Source organism: Rhinoderma darwinii, chromosome 2 (genome assembly GCF_050947455.1).
Source record: "Rhinoderma darwinii isolate aRhiDar2 chromosome 2, aRhiDar2.hap1, whole genome shotgun sequence".
Classification (NCBI taxonomy): domain Eukaryota; kingdom Metazoa; phylum Chordata; class Amphibia; order Anura; family Rhinodermatidae; genus Rhinoderma; species Rhinoderma darwinii.
In genome coordinates, this window is record NC_134688.1 from 318,561,831 (window position 1) to 318,577,956 (window position 16,126).

General features: G+C 53.1%; 1 protein-coding gene across 6 annotated transcripts in view; it reads left to right on the forward strand.

The window, feature by feature from the left end:
- PRICKLE4 (prickle planar cell polarity protein 4) overlaps positions 1 to 16,126 on the forward strand; it is a 185,074-nt gene that overhangs the window by 82,524 nt on the left and 86,424 nt on the right. For 2 of the 6 annotated variants that reach the window (XM_075853572.1, XM_075853573.1), the window contains exon 1: positions 15,155 to 15,278. The exons of the other annotated variants lie outside the window; for them this stretch is intronic. The gene's annotated coding sequence lies outside the window, so the exon portion shown is untranslated. Of the gene's footprint in view, positions 1 to 15,154; positions 15,279 to 16,126 lie in introns of those variants that run through there. 6 annotated transcript variants of the gene reach the window in all.

Consider the following 16,126-nt stretch of genomic DNA (forward strand, 5'->3'; position numbering starts at 1 on the left):
GGAATTAGCCCTGTTTTTGCAAGAGCACCAACATTGTCATGCAGATTGCTTCAAATTTTCTGAGTTCATTCTCATTTTAGCGTACATGGCTGATATCTTCGCAGCTCTCAATCATCTCAATCAACAGATGCAGGGCGGTGGAGTCAACATCATCAAAGCGGAAGAAAACCTGAAGGCTTTTCAAAAAAAAGGCTACCGTTATGGCAACGACTAACAGAGAATGATAACTTCGCAAACTTTCCCCTGCTGGACGACTGTAAGTAAGATCGAAGATGTATCTGGAATCAGACATTTCTGTACCCGCGGAACTGAAGCAAGCAATATCCACGCACTTAGATGAGCTTGCGAAGTCTCTCGACGGATACTTCCCTACAAGAGAGTCATATCCAGCATGGATGAACAACAACGCTCTCAACGTTTTGTCAACAAATGGTAACGTGCCCTGTTATTGCTAAGAAAGCTCTGGAGATTTTCATACAGTTTGTTACAACATATCTTTGCGAGCAATCCTTTTCGAGGATGCTGGACTTAAAAACGAAGAAAAGGAGCAGACTTTGTTGCGAAAATGACATGAGAGTGGCACTTGCCAAGGTGAAGCCGCGCATTTCTGAACTGGTCTCTGAATGTCAGCAGCAGAAGTCACACTAATTTGCAGTAAATATTCATTATTATGTTTTTGTGTGAAAATCATGTTTTGATGGTTTTGGTCTTTGAACACTGATGTTGATGCACGGTTCATTTTGTGCACCAGTAAAATATAAACCTATGTTTTGAATTTGAAAAAAATCATATTTGATTTTTCCAATTAAGAAGGGTTCGGCGAATGCGCATATGAAACTGGTGGGGTTCAGTACCTCCAATAAGGTTAAAGAGGCTCTGTCACCAGATTTTGCAACCCCTATCTGCTATTGCAGCAGATAGGCGCTGCAATGTAGATTACAGTAACGTTTTTCTTTTTAAAAAACGAGCATTTTTGGCCAAGTTATGACCATTTTTGTATTTATGCAAATGAGGCTTGCAAAAGTACAACTGGGCGTGTTGAAAAGTAAAAGTACAACTGGGCGTGTATTATGTGCGTACATCGGGGCGTTTTTACTACTTTTACTAGCTGGGCGTTCTGACGAGAAGTATCATCCACTTCTCTTCAGAACGCCCAGCTTCTGGCAGATCACGCTGTGACGTCACTTCCCCAGGTCCTGCATCGTGTCAGACGAGCGAGGACACATCGGCACCAGAGGCTACAGTTGATTCTGCAGCAGCATCAGCGTTTGCAGGTAAGTAGCTACATCGACTTACAAAAATGGTCATAACTTGGCCAAAAATGCTCGTTTTTTAAAAAGAAAAACGTTACTGTAATCTACATTGCAGCGCCGATCTGCAATAGCAGGGGTTGCAAAATCTGGTGACAGCCTCTTTAAGAACCACTGCTCTAAACTAAAGGTCCCTATACGCATAGCGGTTTGAGCCGTGCAGCTGGGAACCGTGTGTTATAACTTGCATGCAATTTCCCGCAAGTAGCTGCAGTTTCGCAATGTGGTATTTGGACCTGCTGTAAGTACATATGAAGCATATAGTTTTTATGTGCTTCACCTGTACATGCCAACCAGCCGAAAACGACATTGCAAAACTGAGTTAACACTGCGTGTTTTTTTTGTTTTCTTTGCAGTGCGTTTCTCGGCCACACTACCTACTCGCGGCCTCCGCTTATACGGGCAGCCTACACTAGAACCATGAAAGGTAAGCCAACACAATTAGGATCTATTCACATGGTGCAGTCATATTCTGGCTTTTGCCATTGTGTGAATTTACCCTTATTTCTACCTAATGAAACTTTGCAGGTGGTACTATGTATCTGTACAGGGGAATGCATTTTCACTGCCCCAGAGCCTAATGTATCGTTACTTAATGATACTTGTCAGTGCAGATTCCATGGCTGTTTTCTAGATATTTTGCTCCTATTAATAATGGCTGTGCCTGAAGTGCCCTAAACCATAATGAAAATATTTCTACATTTATTATATGCAGCACAGTGTAGTTTTCAGAAGTATGCGTTTGTCTACCCTAGAATATCAGCAAGACTATTTGTGAGGCATCCTGAGTCAGGAAGGGAGTGTGCTCTGTTAGCAGAGCATTTGAAAGGATACCCAGCTGGGAGAGTGGGCGAATGGGGCGGAGGTATGTAGGATTGTATGCTGCCTAGCAAGGATCTAATTCTGTAATAGAAGGTGTGACACTTAAAGGGGTTGTCCGAGATACCAACATTTTTTCAAAAACTCTGTCATCCATTACCCCTTATACAGACAACCTAAATAAAGCATTGTTTTTAAAAAAAATTCTACTTACCAAACTTCTTCTTTGAATTTAGCACAGTTTGTTTACATGCAGTTCAGGTCTGGTTTGTTGATCTTTCCTGGTTATGAAACTTTTTTCCCGTGCACGCTCATTGCAGGCTGCAATGAGCGTGCACGTACCTTCCAAGAGTTCATGTGAGCTGTCCTTGCTCCTCCCCGCTGACCTCCTTCACTGGACTTGTCTCCTTGCTGACATTCTTGAAGGATGATGAGCAAATGTTCTCCCCCCATTATGTTTTTCACATTTATGTTTTCTTTCTCTTTTCAGGTCTATAAACCTCTTCTCGTCCACCCTCACCCTCGTCCACCCTCACCCTCGTCCACCCTCACCCTCGTCCACCCTCACCCTCGTCCACCCTCACCCTCGTCCACCCTCACCCTCGTCCACCCTCACCCTCGTCCACCCTCACCCTCGTCCACCCTCACCCTCGTCCACCCTCACCCTCGTCCACCCTCACCCTCGTCCACCCTCACCCTCGTCCACCCTCACCCTATCACATGTCTCTCTCCACTAAGGCCATGTTCACACAGAGTTTTTTTGCAAGAGGAATATCTGCCTCAAAATTCCGTCTTGAAGTTTGCGGCAGATTTACCTCTCCCTGCACGTTGATTTTTGCATAGTTTTTCCCGGAGTTTTTTGTGCGCTGTTTGCGTATTTGTTTGCCGCTTTGTTCGGGGCGTTTTTCGCTTCGTTTATCTTGGCGTTTTTTGCTTGTTTGTTTGCGTCTTTTTTGCTATGTTTTCCATTGCGTTTATCGTAGCCTTTTTCACGTCGTTTATCATTTCTTTTTTTGCGTCGTTTGCGCCTATTTTTGCTGCGTTTTTTGTTGAGTCTGTCGTGCCGTTTTCCCAGTTGATTTTCGCTGCGTTCTTTGCCTCTGTTTGCGGCGTTTCTCGCGTCTTTTTCCGTGGCCTTTACCGTAGCCTTTTTTGCGTCGTTTTTCGCGTCTTTTTTTTTTGCGGGTTTTTTTCTGCGTTTTTCATTGCGTCTTTCGTGCCGTTTTCCCTGTCGTTTTTCGTGGCGTTCTTTGCCTCTTTGTTTGTGGCTTTTTTCGCGGCTTTATTTGTGATGTTTTTCGCGGCATTTATCGTAGCCTTTTCGGCGTTTTTTTTTGCGGCGTTGTTTGTGGCTTTTTTTGCTGCGTTTTTTTTGCGCCGTTTTCCGTGGCGTTTTTCGCCCGTGGCAATTGAGCGCCGCGGGCATAAAACAACGCGAAATACGCTTTCTCTGCCTCCCATTGAAGTCAATGGGAGGTCAGACGCGTAAACGCCCTAAGATGGAGCATGTTGCTTCTTTTTCCCGCAAGGCAGTTTTAATGCTCGATTTTAATGCTTGTTACAACAAATTGCAGCATAAATCACGCACCAAACACGCTTGTTTAGTGCATGGTTTTCACGCATGCATCTACTTGAGTGTAGGTGCATGATAACGCACCAATAGAGGACATGCAGTATGTTTCACGCAGCGGACTCTCGCTGCGTGAAAACGGCCCCATTGAAATAAATGGGTCGCGTGTGCTGTGCGTGGTTTCGACGTGGTGTGAATGGGGCCTTATGCGCGATTTACACTAGCGTGAATCAAGTCTGTGTGCTGTGCTTTGAAAAAACGCACAACACACGCAACCCATTTATTTCAATGGGGCTGTTGACACATGTGACTTTTCACGCAGCGAGAGTCCGCTGCGTGAAACATACGGCATGTCCTCTATTGGTGCGTTATCATGCACCTACACTCACATTGAAGTCAATGCATGCGTGAAAACCACAAACAGCACACACGTGTTTGGTGCGTGATTTACACAGCAATTTGTTGTAAAAAAGAAGAAAAAAATGGGCTGGCTTTGTGAGTGCGTAAATAACACATGACAATCGAAAAGCACACTGATGCATAAGGGCGGATTTAAACGAGCGTGTGTTTTGCGCACACAAATACGGTGGCCTTTTGCATGCGCAAAATGCACTTGACAGCTCAGTGTCATGTTCATACGGATGCGCGGCTGCGGTTTTCGCGCAGCCGCCATCATTATGACACTCTGGATGTTTGTAGCACGTGGTGCTTTTCTGTTTACATTCATTATTTTACTGCTGTTGCGCAAATCACGCTCGTCCCACGGAAGTGCTTCCATGGGATGCGCCTGATTTTCACGCACCTATTGACTTCAATGGGTGTGTGATGCTCGAAAAACGCAGAAATATAGAACATGTCGAGTTTTACGCAGCGGACTCACGCTGCGTAAAATTCACGGACTGTCTGCACTGCCCCATAGACTTGCATAGGTCTGTGCGACCCGCGTGAATACCACGTGGGTTGCACGGACGTATCGCACGTTCGTGTTAATCCGCCCTAACGCAAACACACGGATGGGATTGACGCAAGTTTTTCACGCGTGGAAAATACACACGCTAGTCTGCATGAAGCCTTACTAATGGACGCTGTTAGACAGTGGCCATTAATAATGAACTAATAATAAATTTTTAAATAAATGAGAAGGACATAGAAAAAATATTGTAATAAAATAACACACACAACACTGGTTAACGATTTTATTAAAAATAAAAAAGGTGTCATTGAAGTAGTCCTTGAACTTGATGTAGTACCGAGGACCCAACCTGTAAAAAACACCTAATAACTAAGAAAAAAAAAGAGGGATGCTTAGATACACTGCTCATGTGTGATACTGTTAGACCATGTATCTAAGCCTACCACAAGGTAGCCTTAGTAACATTACCCAAGCAGACAGTGTCACAAATGGGCCATGTATCTAAGAATACCACATGTTAGGCTTAGATACAGGGCCCCAAAACACTAATCTTAGGGTATGTTCACACGGCAGCGTCCGTAACGGCCGAAATTAAGGGGCTGTTTTCAGGAGAAAACAGCCCTGTCGTTTCAGCCGTAACGGCATGTGCAGGCGCTTGAACGCCGCGTCCATTACGGACGTAACTGTAGCTGGTTTTCCATGTAGTCCATGGAAAACGGCTCCATTTACGTCTGAAGAAGTGACATGACACTTCTTTGGCGCGGGCGTCTATTTACGCGCCGTCTTTTGACAGCGACGCGTAAATATACGCCTCGTGTGAACAGACAAACGTCAGCCCATTGCTTTTTTCAATGGGCAGATGTTTGCCAACGATTTCAAGCCGTAATTTCGGACGTAATTCGGGGGTTAATACGCCCGAATTACGTCCGTAAATAGGCCGTGTGAACATACCCTTATACAGGAATAAAAAGAATGTCATCTGGGGTCCTGTATCTAAGCCTACATTGTGTTAGGCTTAGATACAGGCTCCATGTGTGACACTGTTTGTTAGACACTGTATCTAAGCCTAACAATGTAGGCTTAGATACAGGACCCCAGAAGATCTTATCTAGTTCAGGACGGGGCACAGTTTAGCCATTTTTAGCACGTGTTCGTTAAATGGCTATAACTTTTTTATTTGTTGCGCTAACGACGTTATTTTTGCGACGTTTTTTCCGTAGACAATGCAGGTTTATTTTTTTATCGTTTTTATACACCTTTTTTGCCATTTTAGAATTTTCATTCATAAAGTTTGAAAATAATAGTAAAAAAATAAGCTTTTTTACGTTTCAGCTATTTAATTTGGTAATAACATAGTTTTACCCTAAAATAGACCTTTTATTTGTGATCGTCATTGTCTACCGTAAATTTCTATATATTACATGTCTATATTAGGGTAATTGGGTCAGCGCTAGCGTTACAACAATGATTGACAGGGGGAACGGTATTTTTTGGGGGTGGGTATTTTATGTGTATTTATTATTTAATTTTTTTTTGTACTTTACTATTTTTTTATTATTATTGTCTGTCCCTCAAAGGTCAAAAAAGACCTTTGGGGAACATTTATATATTTTTTTTCTTTTTTTTTTTACACCATCTTTTCCACTGTAACTGGAGCTGCACAGCAGCCCCAGTTACAGGGGAAATCAGCCCTCTCATAGTGACGATTGTCACTAATAGGGCTGTGCTGGGTCTGATTAGACCCAGCAACAGTCTGCCACTAACGGTACCCGGTGATCATGTGACCAGTCACATGATCACCGGGAGGAATAGAGACAGCGCCGCTGCTGCTGTCTCTATTCCTATACACAGCGTTCATTGAACGCTGTGTAAAAAGACATCGGAGAAGACAGAAGCAGCGAAAGCTGCTTCTATCCTCTCCTCAGGGTCCCCGGCAGTCACTGACAGCCGGAGACCCGACATTCCCACAGGTGCCGTCCCTCTTCACTTTTTTCACTGTGAACACGCATAGGCGCGCTCACAGTGAAAAAAAGCTGCATAGGCTGGGCGGGCACCAGCAGAAACGACACGTCTCCAGTGACGTGTCGTGTCCCATCCGAGGTCTCGCTGGGGCGAGACCATGTGATCGGGACACGACACGACAGTGGAGGAGGAAGAAAACGTGACGTCAGAAGACAGGTGATCGGAAGAAAAGAGCTGCCAGAACGGAGAACAGAAGCAAGATTGCACAGGTAAGTATATTAGGGAATATTTAATGTGTGTATTGTGTGTTTAACTTTTAAATAAAAATTTATCTCGGACAACCCCTTTAAGATCACCATAAACTAATGACACATTAGTAATTTATACTTATATATATATATATATATATATATATATATATAATAATTTATTTATCGGCGTACAAGACGACGTTTTAAACCCTTAAAAAAAAATTCAAAAGTGGGGGGTCGTCTTATATGCCGGATATTGTCTTATACACAGGTTGTGTGTTACCTTGTGAGCCTGCAGTCCGGTACACAGGCTCCCGGGATGCACGGAATCCGCCACGGATCTGAGGGAAGCCGGTATTAGCCGCCAGGGAACATCTCTGTAAGATCCTGTAAGCCTCCGTAGATCTCTCTGGCCCGCCCTTTCCTCTCGTTCCCTGCCTCTCATATCTCGCGCGATGAAGCAGCCTATCTGCGCATGCGCGAGTTCAAAGAGACAGTCCTGGGTCCTGCCGCTGGTGGATGAGTATGGTACTACAGTATACAATGGCCATAGTGAAGCGCTCCTGCACGAAAGGGGGACCACGACTTGGGGGTTTGAAGACAGCTAATAATGGAGTCGGGAAGGTTTTAGTATTGATACAGGGTATATGGAGGGGCAATGATGCGCTACTGCTATGAAGCGCTCACACATGCTTGGGGGGTGGGGTTTGCAGTGTTAAGAGGGGTATAAGGGCAGGCCAGATGGATGCACCAATGCTCCAAAGTGCTATTACAGTAGTTACAGTATAAGAAAGAGGGCTGGGCAAGCAGGGAGAGCTGACAAATCTAAACAGGATTTGTACAACAAGCACTCCAATCACTGGTATGGCACTGTACATACCGTACCATAGCTTGTTAAATTCTATATTTTAAGGGTAAAAGTTGGGGGTCGTCTTATACGCCCAGTCGTCTTATACGCCGCCATATACGCTATATATATATATATATATATGTAGAAGAAATCCCACAGCATTCCAAAGCAGAAAAGCAAGTGATTTATTCAGTCAACACAAGCTGCAATGTTTCCGTCCTGCTATAGGAACTTTTTCAAGCATGGTGATACAACAATGTGTGAAGCATATAAAGCAAGTGTCTCATTAACATGAGTAGTAATCAAAACAAAATAGAATCAGATATTGCACTTATACATATAGTATAAAAAAGGCATTAAGTACAATAATATAATACCGTGTTAGTGAAAACATGACCGTGTAATCTGTACATAGAACTTTTAAAGCCAGCCTATATAAACTTGATTAGTGCTAGATTAAAAATGCAACAATGCAACCTCTCAATCAGTCTAATTGCTAATTTAATCACTGTTCACGATTTTCATATACTGTATTCTCATGTATAATATATCTTGTATATGAATTTATAATGAAATGTTTGAACTTTAAAACAAGCTTTTGAAATAGGTTGGGAATCCTATTTCAGGGGCGTAGCTAGGGGGGGGGCCCAGGCGGGGCATTTGCCCCGGGCGCAAGGGAAGGGGGCGCGCCGAAGAGCAGCTCATCGCTGCTGACAGGCGCCTTGTATGGCGGACACCTGCAGCAGCTTAGGAAGAGCCAGGAAATATAGGGCGTTCTGCCTGAGTCTGTGACAGTCATGGAGTGGACCAGTCCTGTCACCTGACCACGTCAGTGACATGAGGTCAGATGAACTCAGGTCAGGGGACAGGTCCACTCCTGTGCTGCAGCCTCCCTGCATCTGCCTGTGCTCTGCCGAGAAGTAGAGAGGAAGCTCCGCCCACACACAGCCCGTCCTGACCTGTCAGCAAGGAGACATGGTGAGTGTCTGTGTGTAATGTGTGTCTGTCTGTGTGTGTGTGTGTGTCTGTGCGTGTTTGTCTCTTATATCTACTACATTATCTGTACTGTGCAGCAGAGCTAAGATTGTAAAATCACAGATAACACATTGTGCTAAATTACATAGGACTGCAGGGGACACAACTACATTATCAGTACTCAGAGTTATCCGTGTGCTATCCAGTGGCGTAACTACCGCCGTAGCGGCTGCTACGGTGCCCGCGGCATGAGGGGGCCCGTGTCGCCCGCCGGCACGGGCCCCCCCCCCCCCATGGCCGGTGGCTCCGCTAGCAGCCGCTATAGCTGCTACAGCGCGACGCCACGTAACACTACGGCAGAGCAGGGAGGTATCTCCCCGCTCTGCCATTAAACAAAAGACATGTATCCCCTATCCACAGGATCTCCGCAGAAAGTCCCCTGAAGTTCTCCATCACAAACCTTGGACTTCCGGCGTCTGTGTCGGCTTCTCCGTAGAAATTAATGGAGCGCCGGCCGCGCTCATGCGCATGCGTGACCGGCGCTCCTTTCATTTTTATTGAGCTGCCGACACAGACGCCGGAAGTCAGAGGTTAGTCATGGAGAACTTCAGGGGACTTTCAGTCCCCCGTTCTCCCTATCAATGCCAGCGATCACACATGTATCCCCTGTCCTGTGGAGAGGGGATACATGTCTTTTGTAGGACACAGTGTAGGTCGGATTTTTTTGGGAGGGGGGGGACGCTGTATGGCGTTCTCTACAGGGGGGCAGTATGGCGTTCTCTACAGGGGGGCAGTATGGCGTTAGCGCCATACAGCCCCCCCTGTAGGGAACGGCATACAGCCCCCCCCTGTAGGGAACGGCATATAGCCCCCCCCCTGTAGGGAACGGCGTACAGCCCCCCCCTGTAGGGAACGGCGTACAGCCCCCCCCTGTAGGGAACGGCGTACAGCCCCCCCCCTGTAGGGAATGGCGTACAGCCCCCCCCCTGTAGGGAACGGCATACAGCCCCCCCCCTGTAGGGAACGGCATACAGCCCCCCCCCTGTAGGGAACGGCATACAGCCCCCCCCCTGTAGGGAACGGCATACAGCCCCCCCCCTGTAGGGAACGGCATACAGCCCCCCCCCTGTAGGGAACGGCATACAGCCCCCCCCTGTAGGGAACGGCATACAGCCCCCCCCTGTAGGGAACGGCATACAGCCCCCCCCCTGTAGGGAACGGCATACAGCCCCCCCCCTGTAGGGAACGGCATACAGCCCCCCCCCTGTAGGGAACGGCATACAGCCCCCCCCTGTAGGGAACGGCATACAGCCCCCCCCCTGTAGGGAACGGCATACAGCCCCCCCCCTGTAGGGAACGGCATACAGCCCCCCCCCTGTAGGGAACGGCATACAGCCCCCCCCTGTAGGGAACGGCATACAGCCCCCCCCCTGTAGGGAACGGCATACAGCCCCCCCCCTGTAGGGAACGGCATACAGCCCCCCCCCTGTAGGGAACGGCATACAGCCCCCCCCTGTAGGGAACGGCATACAGCCCCCCCCTGTAGGGAACGGCATACAGCCCCCCCCCTGTAGGGAACGGCATACAGCCCCCCCCTGTAGGGAACGGCATACAGCCCCCCCCCTGTAGGGAACGGCATACAGCCCCCCCCCTGTAGGGAACGGCATACAGCCCCCCCCCTGTAGGGAACGGCATACAGCCCCCCCCCTGTAGGGAACGGCATACAGCCCCCCCCCTGTAGGGAACGGCATACAGCCCCCCCCCTGTAGGGAACGGCATACAGCCCCCCCCCTGTAGGGAACGGCATACAGCCCCCCCCCTGTAGGGAACGGCGTACAGCCCCCCCCCTGTAGGGAACGGCGTACAGCCCCCCCCCTGTAGGGAACGGCGTACAGCCCCCCCCCTGTAGGGAACGGCGTACAGCCCCCCCCCTGTAGGGAACGGCGTACAGCCCCCCCCCTGTAGGGAACGGCGTACAGCCCCCCCCCTGTAGGGAACGGCGTACAGCCCCCCCCCTGTAGGGAACGGCGTACAGCCCCCCCCCTGTAGGGAACGGCGTACAGCCCCCCCCCTGTAGGGAACGGCGTACAGCCCCCCCCCTGTAGGGAACGGCGTACAGCCCCCCCCCTGTAGGGAACGGCGTACAGCCCCCCCCCTGTAGGGAACGGCGTACAGCCCCCCCCCTGTAGGGAACGGCGTACAGCCCCCCCCCTGTAGGGAACGGCGTACAGCCCCCCCCCTGTAGGGAACGGCGTACAGCCCCCCCCCTGTAGGGAACGGCGTACAGCCCCCCCCCTGTAGGGAACGGCGTACAGCCCCCCCCCTGTAGGGAACGGCGTACAGCCCCCCCCCTGTAGGGAACGGGCGTACAGCCCCCCCCCTGTAGGGAACGGCGTACAGCCCCCCCCCTGTAGGGAACGGCGTACAGCCCCCCCCCTGTAGGGAACGGCGTACAGCCCCCCCCTGTAGGGAACGGCGTACAGCCCCCCCCCTGTAGGGAACGGCGTACAGCCCCCCCCCTGTAGGGAACGGCGTACAGCCCCCCCCCTGTAGGGAACGGCGTACAGCCCCCCCCCTGTAGGGAACGGCGTACAGCCCCCCCCCTGTAGGGAACGGCGTACAGCCCCCCCCCTGTAGGGAACGGCGTACAGCCCCCCCCCTGTAGGGAACGGCGTACAGCCCCCCCCCTGTAGGGAACGGCGTACAGCCCCCCCCTGTAGGGAACGGCGTACAGCCCCCCCCCCTGTAGGGAACGGCGTACAGCCCCCCCCCTGTAGGGAACGGCGTACAGCCCCCCCCTGTAGGGAACGGCGTACAGCCCCCCCCCTGTAGGGAACGGCGTACAGCCCCCCCCCTGTAGGGAACGGCGTACAGCCCCCCCCCTGTAGGGAACGGCGTACAGCCCCCCCCCTGTAGGGAACGGCGTACAGCCCCCCCTGTAGGGAACGGCGTACAGCCCCCCCCCTGTAGGGAACGGCGTACAGCCCCCCCCTGTAGGGAACGGCGTACAGCCCCCCCCCTGTAGGGAACGGCGTACAGCCCCCCCCCTGTAGGGAACGGCGTACAGCCCCCCCCCTGTAGGGAACGGCGTACAGCCCCCCCCCTGTAGGGAACGGCGTACAGCCCCCCCCCTGTAGGGAACGGCGTACAGCCCCCCCCCTGTAGGGAACGGCGTACAGCCCCCCCTGTAGGGAACGGCGTACAGCCCCCCCCCTGTAGGGAACGGCGTACAGCCCCCCCCCTGTAGGGAACGGCGTACAGCCCCCCCCTGTAGGGAACGGCGTACAGCCCCCCCCCTGTAGGGAACGGCGTACAGCCCCCCCCCTGTAGGGAACGGCGTACAGCCCCCCCCCTGTAGGGAACGGCGTACAGCCCCCCCCCTGTAGGGAACGCGTACAGCCCCCCCCTGTAGGGAACGGCGTACAGCCCCCCCCCTGTAGGGAACGGCGTACAGCCCCCCCCCTGTAGGGAACGGCGTACAGCCCCCCCCTGTAGGGAACGGCGTACAGCCCCCCCCCTGTAGGGAACGGCGTACAGCCCCCCCCTGTAGGGAACGGCGTACAGCCCCCCCCCTGTAGGGAACGGCGTACAGCCCCCCCCCTGTAGGGAACGGCGTACAGCCCCCCCCCTGTAGGGAACGGCGTACAGCCCCCCCCCTGTAGGGAACGGCGTACAGCCCCCCCCCTGTAGGGAACGGCGTACAGCCCCCCCCCTGTAGGGAACGGCGTACAGCCCCCCCCCTGTAGGGAACGGCGTACAGCCCCCCCCCTGTAGGGAACGGCGTACAGCCCCCCCCTGTAGGGAACGGCGTACAGCCCCCCCCTGTAGGGAACGGCGTACAGCCCCCCCCTGTAGGAACGGCGTACAGCCCCCCCCCTGTAGGGAACGGCGTACAGCCCCCCCCTGTAGGGAACGGCGTACAGCCCCCCCCTGTAGGGAACGGCGTACAGCCCCCCCCCTGTAGGGAACGGCGTACAGCCCCCCCCCTGTAGGGAACGGCGTACAGCCCCCCCCTGTAGGGAACGGCGTACAGCCCCCCCCTGTAGGGAACGGCGTACAGCCCCCCCCCTGTAGGGAACGGCGTACAGCCCCCCCCCTGTAGGGAACGGCGTACAGCCCCCCCCCTGTAGGGAACGGCGTACAGCCCCCCCCCTGTAGGGAACGGCGTACAGCCCCCCCCCCCTGTAGGGAACGGCGTACAGCCCCCCCCTGTAGGGAACGGCGTACAGCCCCCCCCCTGTAGGGAACGGCGTACAGCCCCCCCCCTGTAGGGAACGGCGTACAGCCCCCCCCCTGTAGGGAACGGCGTACAGCCCCCCCCCTGTAGGGAACGGCGTACAGCCCCCCCCTGTAGGGAACGGCGTACAGCCCCCCCCCTGTAGGGAACGGCGTACAGCCCCCCCCCTGTAGGGAACGGCGTACAGCCCCCCCCCCTGTAGGGAACGGCGTACAGCCCCCCCCTGTAGGGAACGGCGTACAGCCCCCCCCCTGTAGGGAACGGCGTACAGCCCCCCCCCCTGTAGGGAACGGCGTACAGCCCCCCCCCTGTAGGGAACGGCGTACAGCCCCCCCCCTGTAGGGAACGGCGTACAGCCCCCCCCTGTAGGGAACGGCGTACAGCCCCCCCCCTGTAGGGAACGGCGTACAGCCCCCCCCCTGTAGGGAACGGCGTACAGCCCCCCCCCTGTAGGGAACGGCGTACAGCCCCCCCCCTGTAGGGAACGGCGTACAGCCCCCCCCCTGTAGGGAACGGCGTACAGCCCCCCCCTGTAGGGAACGGCGTACAGCCCCCCCCTGTAGGGAACGGCGTACAGCCCCCCCCCTGTAGGGAACGGCGTACAGCCCCCCCCCTGTAGGGAACGGCGTACAGCCCCCCCCCTGTAGGGAACGGCGTACAGCCCCCCCCTGTAGGGAACGGCGTACAGCCCCCCCCCTGTAGGGAACGGCGTACAGCCCCCCCCCTGTAGGGAACGGCGTACAGCCCCCCCCCTGTAGGGAACGGCGTACAGCCCCCCCCCTGTAGGGAACGGCGTACAGCCCCCCCCCTGTAGGGAACGGCGTACAGCCCCCCCCCTGTAGGGAACGGCGTACAGCCCCCCCCCTGTAGGGAACGGCGTACAGCCCCCCCCCTGTAGGGAACGGCGTACAGCCCCCCCCCTGTAGGGAACGGCGTACAGCCCCCCCCCCTGTAGGGAACGGCGTACAGCCCCCCCCCTGTAGGGAACGGCGTACAGCCCCCCCCCTGTAGGGAACGGCGTACAGCCCCCCCCCTGTAGGGAACGGCGTACAGCCCCCCCCCTGTAGGGAACGGCGTACAGCCCCCCCCCGTAGGGAACGGCGTACAGCCCCCCCCCCGTAGGGAACGGCGTACAGCCCCCCCCCCGTAGGGAACGGCGTACAGCCCCCCCCCGTAGGGAACGGCGTACAGCCCCCCCCCCGTAGGGAACGGCGTACAGCCCCCCCCCGTAGGGAACGGCGTACAGCCCCCCCCCGTAGGGAACGGCGTACAGCCCCCCCCCGTAGGGAACGGCGTACAGCCCCCCCCCCCTGTAGGGAACGGCGTACAGCCCCCCCCCCCTGTAGGGAACGGCGTACAGCCCCCCCCCTGTAGGGAACGGCTACAGCCCCCCCCTGTAGGGAACGGCTACAGCCCCCCCCCTGTAGGGAACGGCATACAGCCCCCCCCCTGTAGGGAACGGCATACAGCCCCCCCCTGTAGGGAACGGCATACAGCCCCCCCCTGTAGGGAACGGCATACAGCCCCCCCCCTGTAGGGAACGGCATACAGCCCCCCCCCTGTAGGGAACGGCATACAGCCCCCCCCCTGTAGGGAACGGCATACAGCCCCCCCCCTGTAGGGAACGGCATACAGCCCCCCCCTGCAGGGAACACCATACGGCTGTAAAAAAGGCACTATCTACAAGGGGGGGTTGTGTGACACCCAGGGGAGGGGGGGCCCCAGTCAAAAGTTTGCTATGGGGCCCAGTCTTTTCTAGTTATGCCCCTGGTGCTATCTGTAGTGTTATATAGGACCGCAGGTAACATCTATTACATTAGCTGTACTGTGTAGCAGAGCTGAGATTGTAATTTAGCACAATGTGGTGTTACATAAGACTGCAGGGGGACACAACTACATTATCAGTACTCGGTTATCACTGTGTTATCTGTGGTGTTACATAGGACTGCAGGTAACATCTACTACATTATCTGTGCTGTGTACATATGTGCCTGTGTGGGTATATATGGGTCTGTTTGTGAATGTCTCTTTGTGCTTGTATATTTGTGCCTTTTATGTATTTGTATATGTTCCTGTCTGTGTATTTGTGTGTGTATGTGTGTATATATATATGTATGTGTTTGAACGTCTCTATATTTACCTGTTTGTATATATTCCAGATGTGTGTATGTATATTTGCCTGTATGTCTAAATATCTGTCTTTATGTATGTACAGTATATATGTTCCAGCGTGTCCATATATGTGGTTAATTTTTGGTTTGTGTAGGGGGCGGGCAATAGAGAGTCCCGCACAGGGCGCCATCCAAGTGAAGGCCGGCACTGGCTGTCACCAACCCTCGTCAGAAGGAACTCCGCCGCTGCCTGCGCCGCATGACCTCCTCGGCTTCTCCGGTAAGTCACACCAGGCAGAGCGGAGAGTGGTAGCGGTAGGCTACCGCTCACCGGTCTGTTCACAGTGTGGCGCGAAGTACAAGGGGTGGGAGTGTGGCGCTATCTACTTGGGGGGAAGCGGGCTGTGTGTGGTGCCATCTACAAGGGGGGCTGTGTGTGGCCTCTTTAATTTATTTTCTTTTAATTAATTACATAATATAACTATCGCTTTTAAAATGTAGAAATGCTTTTATACTCGCGTTACATTAAAAAAAACCTGAAAAAAAAATTACACCTCATTGATTGGTAGGGAAAGAAAACATGGCGAGGGGGAAGGAGATGTCGGGAAATAAGTTGGGGGGTGGAGAGGGGGCGCGCCAAACAATCTTTGCCCCGGGTGCAGGAGAACCTAGCTACGCCTCTGCCTATTTGTGTGTTTTATGGAAACTGTACATCAAATAGTTTTTTTGTGAATTACTGTATGTACTTCCTATTTATACTTGACACTGTGCAGTATGTGGTAGCTTGAGAAAGGTTCTCTGTTGAACCGAAACGTTGCTCACTTGAGGTGAATAAATCCATCCGGTTCCATCTACTCTGAAGTCCTAGTGCTGTTACTACGTTCTATGGTTATATATATATATATGTGTATGTATATATATATATATTGTATATATTTATTTGTATTTTTCGGACTTTAACCCCTTCCCGCGATTGGGCGTACAGTTATGCCCGGCAGATAAAGTGAGCACAGGAGCTGTGCGCGCTGTATCTGCAGCGGCTGTCGACTGTTATACACAGCTGACATGCCGCTGCGATGGCGGTTACCGCCGATCGCAGCCATTTAACCCCTTCAATGCGGCTGTCAA